Source organism: Macrotis lagotis, chromosome 1 (genome assembly GCF_037893015.1).
Source record: "Macrotis lagotis isolate mMagLag1 chromosome 1, bilby.v1.9.chrom.fasta, whole genome shotgun sequence".
Lineage (NCBI taxonomy): Eukaryota > Metazoa > Chordata > Mammalia > Peramelemorphia > Peramelidae > Macrotis > Macrotis lagotis.
This window is the reverse complement of record NC_133658.1, coordinates 537,429,150-537,438,506: the sequence shown is the minus strand read 5'-3', so window position 1 is coordinate 537,438,506 and position 9,357 is coordinate 537,429,150.

Sequence of the window (9,357 nt, the reverse complement as noted above, 5' to 3'; positions counted from 1 at the left end):
CCTCAGATATTCTAGCTGTGTAATCCTGAGCAAGTCATTTGAAGTCATTTGTCTCAGTTTCCTCATCCATAAAATGAATTTGAGAAGGAAATAGCACACTACTTCAGTATTCTTTCCCAAGAAGATTTCAAAAGGGTTATGAAGAGTAGGACACAACTGAAAACAATCAGAACAGAATCAATAGAGATTGTTAACTGAGTGGATATTGGGACTAGGAGAAGGAATAAATAGAATGACTCAAATGTTTTGAACTTGGGTGAATAGATAGACGATGACATGTCTCAACAAAGACAGATAAGTTTGGAGGATAGGCAGATTTAAGCAAGATGAATACAGTTTTAGACATAGTACAGTTTGAGAAGCAAATGGAAATATGTAGAAAATAACTAGAGGTATAGTATTAGCTCTATAGTATTAGAGTTATGATTTGTAGTGGATGTATAGATTTATGAACCACCAGAATGATGGTGAAAATTAAACTCTTAAAATAAGATGAAAACACCAAAGGACAAGGTACAGATAAATCAGTCTGAGTGACTCCCACACTTAGGTGGCAGGAAATGAGGAATGAATGAGCAGCTATTGAAATAGTAAAAGTGAAGTCAGAATGGTAACAAGAGAACCAGGGTAGAACAAAATCATGAAAACCAGGAGAAAGAGATGGCCAACAGTCATATGCTTCTAAAGGGTCAAGGAAAATGAGTATTGAGAACAGACCAGCATATTTCACAATCTAGTATCTCATTTATGATGAATTACTTGTCTATAACATATAATCATCAGGAACTGTGACTGAAAAAATAGGTCATAACCTGTGAAAGTCAAAATCTCTACTTTGTTCAGCTCTGTATGCTCCTATGGAATCTCTTGATTTCTATTCATCTAATTGGCTAACAATTAACTCTTCTATCAGTTCATTATGTTGAAGTTTTTTACTGCCAATATCTGACTTATTTAAGACACATAAGAGCTCAAAAACTGTCAATAGCCTACTCTCCCTATTGAAGACATATGAACAATCAAAAATGGACATTATTTGTTGTTCTAATCAAGTGGGTGGTATGCTCGAGGATGGCTCTAGTTCAAAACTTTGGAAGAGGGGAATGAATATTTAAATTTTTAATCTAATAATGTTCTAAACATTACTGGATGCTCTTGAACTTTTGTTAAAATCTATTGTGATATGAAGAATTCTTCACCCTATCCTGAGGGAAAATCTGGAAAGAAATACAATAGGATTTCTTTTCAATAATGAGCAAAGTAAAAGAGAGGTTATTTCAGGAATAAGTGCTCTGCTAATAATTTATATTTTTAAACTTAGTGTTTGTTTTTCTTTTATAAAATTAAACATAATTATCTTTGCTGCCTACCTGTCCCATAGGGAGGTTATGTGGATTAATGAGATGATGTCTTAGAAAAGCTTGGAGGTCTTTAGACGTGTTATCATTAGAGCTTTTAAATAAAGAAGTTGCTTGTGTTAAATCCATATTTATTTCCCAATACTAGATTAGCAATGCTGACATTGCCACTAGAAAGAGATTGGGGTGGGGGGGAAAAGGAATAGAAGAAACAGGAGACACAGAGAGAGAGAGAAGAGTGGGAAAAATGCAGTGAGAATAAAAAGCAATTTCACTTATTCACTTAAATAAAGGAAAGCATCCTTTCCTTTATTCTTTTAAGAGAATCATTCTTTAAAACATATATCAATATATCCTGTTGTTTAAAGTATTTAAACTTCAGCATCAGGAATTATGGATTTTAATCAGCTTCTTAAAATTCAGTGATTTTATTTAGAAAAACTTTATCTTGTCTATTATTTCTTACATAATTTTAACAGAAAATGTATGTTTTATTGATATATTTTATAAAAAAGAAGGGCAGAACATTATTGAAATGGTTGTGATATTTTCTTCAGTTTTAGAATGCCTTCCTATCTATCCATATAATACTAAAATCTGGACAGAATGCAAACCTTTTGAACAGATATCTAAGGAGACTAGAATCAATACCTAAAAATATTATACATGCTTATTCCCAAAATAACAGTGTATGCTATTAGAATATACACATGTGGAGAATGCTACATCTCATAATACATGCTGCTGCAGCTCATTTTTCATTTTAAGCAACTTTAGTCTCATTTGGTTGGGTGAGGAGGGGGTACAGAAATGAGTCCAATGTATTCTAACTTTGTGTGGGTGTCCTCCTGGCTTGGTTACCAAAGAAACCATTATGTTATATACTATTCAAAACTGGCTTGACTAGTGAAACAAATACTTTTCCCCCTTCAAACCTGACTGCACTGCAGATTTATAGCAACCAATTAATGGCCAGAGAAAAAGAACTATTTCTGGGAATTCCATGGTCCCTATCATAGTTTTTAATACCTGTTTCTCTATTCCAAGCAGCTAACCTGTGAGCAATATGCCAGTATTTCCAAAATGAGTCCAGGATGCTATTCATGCACCACTGCACTGCTAACGTGATGTGTTCTCTGAACAAGTGAAAGGAGTTTGAAGACATCGTGGAAAACTGCCAAGATACTCTGACACTATAGCTGAAATCTTTCTCTATCACTGCAGGTACTTAGGTGCTCTAAATCTTTAAATCTTTACTGCTAGCCCAGCACCAAACTATGGCAGGGTGTTGGTGGGAAATATTAATTGGTGCTAAGTCACAGGGTGACTCTGGTAGGCATCAGCTACTGATCTCTGGTGCAATAGATAATGGCATTCACAACCAACCCATTTTGTGGAACCAGCATAAAGACGGAATGTCAAGACCAAAGAAAACTCAGAAGCCATCATAAATGAATTTTATATATTATAATATAATAATATTATATAATAATAATATAACAATATAACACAAATAAAATAAAAATTTAATCTCCTGTAGCTCCATCAAATGATATTTCAGTTTTATATGAAGATTTTAAGGAACCTGAAATCTACTACCTCCTAAAGCAACCTAACCATTTGGGATTGAGTCTCCTAGGAAGTTTTTCCTAACATTAATAAATAATCAATGAACATTTACTAAACACCTACTATGTGCCAGACAAAATGCCCTCAGACTGCCCTTCTGAAACTTATCACTACTAGTTTGACCCTCAAGAGACCAAGAGAACATCTCTAAATCCTATTGCACAGAACAACCTTTTAGAACATGAAGATCTCTTCTACTGCTGAGGGAACCACCACCACCACCACCCGCCCATCTTCTCTTCTGTAAACTAAACCATTTTAGTTCCTTAAATAGAATAATATAGGATAATCTTGGCAGCTAAGTGGCACAGTGGATAGACCACTAGACCTGGAGTCAGGAAGATAGAGTTTGAATCCAGACTTAGACATTACTAGCTGTATGAACCTGTCACTGAATCCTGTTTTTCTCAGTTTTCTTATCTGTAAAGTGAACTGGAGGAAAAAATGGTAAACCAATCCAGTATCTTTGCAAGAAAACTTCAGAGATTACAAAGACTTGGACATGACTTAAAAATAACAGAACAACATCCTAGTATAGTCTTATGAATTCCAATATTTCTGTTCATGATCTCATCTAAATTGACTCTAGTATGTTCTCCTTGAAATATGGTGCTTAGAGCATAATGTGAAACTAACATGATCTGACTGGGAGTATAGTAAAGATTGAGGATATCACTGGGAGAAGGGGGTCCTGGTACGAAAACACTCCATACCAATGCAGAGTATCACCTGCTTTAAAATTCCAGTGCTCTAGATGCTATACTTCTTTTTTTTAGGTTTCTTTTGCAAGGCAAATGGGGTTAAGTGGCTTGCCCAAGGCCACACAGCTAGGTAATTATTAAGTAGCGGAGGTCAGATTTGATCTCAGGTACTCCTGACCCCAAGGCCTGTGTTCTATCCACTGTGCCACCTAGCCGCCCCAATGCTATTCTTCTTGATATAGTTTTTTTGGCCTACTTTATTGAACTCACACTGAGGTTACAATTCACTAAACCTCCTGTATCTTTTCTAAATTAACTATCAGCAAGGTACTTCTTCTTTACCTTTTCTAGAACTGATTTTTTTTAAATGTAAATGTATCACTTCCATGAAGAGTATGAGAAACTGTATATATTCTTCTGAATTAGAGATATTCTAAGTCTATAGAAGTCTCCTGATCTATCACTCCAGTAATCTTGTTAAAAAAAGAAATGAAGTTAGGCTATCATGACTAATTCTAGATAAATACACACTGGTTATTAATGATCACCACCTCCCTTTAGGTCACTAATTTGCATCCCATCATACTCCCTATCTCTGGCTCCTGGATTTCCTCATCCAAGAATACCTTCTTATATAAAAAATAGTCCTATTACCCCCACTCTCCTTTCATTATTCTCTGTCTTTGGAATAAGGTACATTCTGTCAAAGTCATATTCATATCAAGAATTCTATCCCTCTAAATCTCAGTTGATAATAAGAAGATAAAATATCCTTCCTTCAAGTAGGATTTCTGGTTATCCTTGTTTAATATCCAAATTTGATGTGTATATATATATATATATATATATATATGCATCTAAAAACCATCAATTTTATTGATAGATTCTTTCTTAGATTTATTTTATTCTTCTATAGTATTAGGGGTCTTTACTGCTTTTATTTCTGTTATAAAGCAACCACACTATAGCAGCCAAGGAGCTAGGCAGGACAGTAAAGTACTGGAATTAGAGTCAAGAAGACCTCAGCTTGAATCTGACCTCAGATATTCTGTGATACTGAGAAAGAATCCTACTCTCTCTCTCTCTCTCTCTCTCTCTCTCTCAGTATCAAGTTATAAAATAGCATCTACTTCAAATATTAGTATTTAACTAAGTAGATATACAAAACAAATTGTCTACCTTCTTGATCAGGTATGAGACTGCAAAAATATTTTAACCATTTCTATATTTTAAGCCACAAATTGGCAATCCTATTTTCAGGAATCATCTTTTCAACTAGCTATTGCCTTCTCGAATCTGCTTCAATCTTCTAAAATTCTTAAATTCAATGGGCAGCAGTAATGAAAATGTCACTTGTTCCTCTAAAGTTTTCATTAGCTTTCATATACTTTAATAATCTTTAGCAAACTATCCTTGGTTCCTTCCTTCAGACTCTCTCTCTCTCTCTCTCTCTCTCTCTCTCTCTCTCTCTCTCTCTCTCTCTCTCTCTCTCTCTCTCGTCTCTCTGTCACTCTCTCTGTCTCTCGCTCTCACTCTTGCTCTCACCTTTCTCTCCAATAACATAGAGGCTAGATGGATAGATATTCCTCTAGCTCCTTCTACTCTTCTAGATGGAAGAACAACCATAACCTTATGCGCAGTTAGATAGTAGCTAGTAGATGATAGCTAGTAATTAGGAGGCCATGGTAGCAAAACAAATATCATGTGTTCTGTGAAGGTTACTATAAATTTCCTTTTCCCTTCATACTTTCTGAAAGTAACATCAGTTTTTGCCATTCTTGTCAGTAGCTCTTATGACCAACTGTTGTTGAAGTGCTGCTACAAAAGAGTAACATGAATAAGTACATCCCCTCTTTCTGTCCAGGATACAAATCCCCAACAAGTGAACTACTAAAGATACTAGCAAAGTCACAATTTTCTCCTTTGCTTCTCTCATTTCCCATTTTCTTTTCATATCTGCTGCTCAGAGACTAAGCCAAAGGCAGATAAATTATATTCTCATGCTTGCACCCAAATCTATCTCTTTTAGCTTATTATAGCAAAAGGACTCAGCTTGAAGTTTTAAGGTTCTTGGTCTTGGTTGCCCAATAGTGCCAGATTCCCCAGTTTAAGAAGCTAAATGATACAATGCAATTTTCTTATCACAAATATATTCAGTTAGGAAACTGTCAACCATTGTCCTTTTCCTGGTAAGCTCATTATCCATGGAAAGTATCATCACTTGAGTCCTCATTGTGATGAATTCATAACTTCTCCTCCTTCAAACATCTTATGCAACTTAATGTTAGTAAATGTAAAAGATAACTTAAATATCTTTTCCCCCTGATTATTACAAAAGTAGTAGTAGATTATTACAAAGTAGTAGGATCTTGCTTCCCTCAGATATGAACAAGTAGTGTGATTCTGAGCAAGTCACTTAAACCTCTCAGTCTCAATTTGTTCATCTGTAAAATGGAGATAATAATAGTACCTAACATATTCCCCTGAAAATAAACCTTGGTTTGACTATTTTTTCCAGGATGCTTGTAATAAGAGCATAATATGTTCTTGCAATATAACCTCCCCTAAAATAAGCCCCAGTTAAGACTATCAGCCAGATGGATGCATTTAGTACATCTGTTGCAACACATGATGGATGCATTGAATTATACAGCATTATTTATTTATATTTAATAAGTTAAATATAAATAAATAATATTGTTGACATTAATACTTAGAATAAATTATAATATAAATTATAATTAAATATTTGTAAATACCCAACTGGATGCTTTTTGGACAGGAGGCAAACATCTATGCAAACATCTATGAACTTGAAACTTATTGGCAAATGACCAATCACAATACAGACAATGTGTAAATAACATACCCACTTAATAATGTCTGAATGGAAAGAAAGTCCCACCTCTAATCATCATTAAGGGCAAGAAAGATAGGCTTGAACTTGCTTCAAGTATTTGTGTTCTCAAAACCAAACCCAGTGTACACAAGCAATTATGAGAAAGTTGGTCTATTTAATGCTGCCATTTGTTTTGGGAGGTGGCTAAAGAGGTCTGCTAGTCCGGGATTCAACCATCACTCACATTCCTAAAGACATGAAGAACTTCTTTGAAGAGAGAAGAATAGATCAAATGCTGATTCCCGAAGGAATGACTGCCTATCTCCAAACATCCCCTGAAAAAAGCCCTAATGCATCTTCTGTAACAAAAATTAATAAAAGACCTGGTCTTATCTTTGGGAAAATACAACACCTGCCAGGGTTGTTGTGAATTCCAAATAAGATAATATTTGTAAAATGGTTTGCAAATCTTAAAGCCTCATATAAATGCTAGCTATTATTGTCAATATCATTATTATTGTTACTATTGTTATAAGAAGGAAAGAAAGAAAGAAAGAAAGAAAGAAAGAAAGAAAGAAAGAAAGAAAGAAAGAAAGAAAGAAAGAAAGAAAGAAAGAAAGAAGGAAGGAAGGAAGGAAGGAAGGAAGGAAGGAAGGAAGGAAGGAAAGAAAGAAAGAAAGAAAGAAAGAAAGAAAGAAAGAAAGAAAGAAAGAAAGAAAGAAAGAAAGAAAGAAAGAAGGAAAGAAAGAAAGAAAGAAGGAAAGAAAGAAAGAAAAGAAAGATCTTAGAGCAAGAAGATCCTCCAGATTTACAACTTCCTAGCTTTACAACCTCAAAGAAGTCACTTCCCCTCTGAGTCTCAGTTTAGACTAAAAGAAGTTGGTGTAAATAATCTCTAGGTTCCCTTTCAGGTCTGGCTAGTCAGTCATGTAATAAATGTTTATTGTGGCTATTTACACTGAATAAGTGCTGGACTTAAAAGAAAAAAAAATTAAATAAATAAATAAAAACAACTTTTTAAAAAAAAGTTTCTTCTCCTGAGAAGCTTATGGTCCAATGGGGCAAACAACATGCAAACAATTATGTGCAAACAAGAAAACTACAAGACTAGCATACTGAACTTATCAGATAAGTAAACTGAGAAATAAAGAGGTATACACAAACTCTTTTAGTAATTAAGGATAGAGAGACAGTTAAGTTGTGGAGCGGATAGAGTTCGGACCCAGGACTCAGGACCTGAGTCCAGATGCAATCTCAGACATTTAGTAATTACTTAGCTAAGTGACTGGGCAAGTCACTTAACCCCATTGCCTTGCAAAAGCAAAAGGAAAAGTAATTAAGGATAGAATCAGCTTTTCTGACTCCTCCAAGACTTGGGTGGACCTTTGCATTGTCTTTGGTTGGTGTAGGCTTTCCAGGATTCTACAGTTTTTAACTGAAGTTAAATCCTTCTGCCTTTATAAAAACAAATCTTCCCTAGTCTGGGACAATCCCTTTTACAATATTCAAAAGTTGCTTGGTGAGGAAATTTTAAAATTTAAAAAAAAATTAACTGGGGTTTGGGGGTTCTAACCAGAGCAGGTCTAGAAATAACAAATCCTGTCTCTAAAGGATTCATTGATTTTTTTTCCATCTTCTTACCCTCTCCTAGCATAAAACTATATAAAATATTCCAATATTTGTTTATATATCATATTGTTCCACAAGATATAATTCTCTAGAAGAAAATCATCTACCTTGAGAAAAAAATACCTTTTATAACTGTAGTTTTTAAAAAGTCACAGCACAAAGTACACAAGTTCTCAAAGAAAGGATGAAGTACTTTGTTCTCAGGATATTCTCAGAAGTACATATTTTCCCCTTATGTGTATGAAGATCAAAGACAGGCTGTCCTTAAAACTCTGTATTTTCAGGATCCCCCTGCCTTATCTCCCCAGAGTTTCATACATAAGATAATGGATCTTATGGCAATCATTACTTTTGTTCACTTTACACAATTCTGGGGATGAAAGAAAAGAAGGAGCATTCCCACAACTACTTGATGACTCTTTTTATAAAATAAAGCACCAGTGAGAGACTGACAAAGGGAAACATTTCAGTCTTGTTGAAAGAAGGTCAGATTCTACCAGGTTTTTCTTTTGATAAAAAAAAAATTTTTTGACAGTTCAGCAGTTTTCAATTTTAACATTTAACTCGTGTATGGGTTTTGGTTTTCATTTTTTCTTTTTGGTAGGATCTAGCCAATCAGCAAAAGAGGTTTCCTTATGTGTTTTATAGGGAGGCTGTACAAGAACAACTATAGGAGATCCTTTGTAGGTTACAATAACACTTTTATAGCCCATGGTACTAAACCCAACTCTATCAATTTCAGAAAATTATTCAAGTAATTCAATTTTTGTATTATATTCCATTAAAGTTTGTCTTTTGATTTAAAAAATATTTCTCAAGAAATCATTTTAATTCAATCTTAAGTAGAGAGAGATAAATGATTAGAATGGGTAGATAGAATGATAGAATATTTATTAAACTCTGTGTACATATGGGGCACTATACTGAGTATTGAGGTGACAAACACAAGCAAATAAGCTAGACTCTGTCTTCAGAAAGGTTACATTTTAATAAGGGAAGCCAACATAGAAACAGAGGAGAAGCAAACTGCATAGAGTCAAAGGCTTTATCAATAAAAGGCAATTTGTTCAGCAACCAGAACTGGAAGATCCAATAACTGAGTTCATAGTTTTAGAAGGAGCAATATAAGGATAATGTCTCAAAGAGCACACCAGATGGCATCAAGATGGTCAGAAAGTGGCTTCACTAAATTTTAGGATTA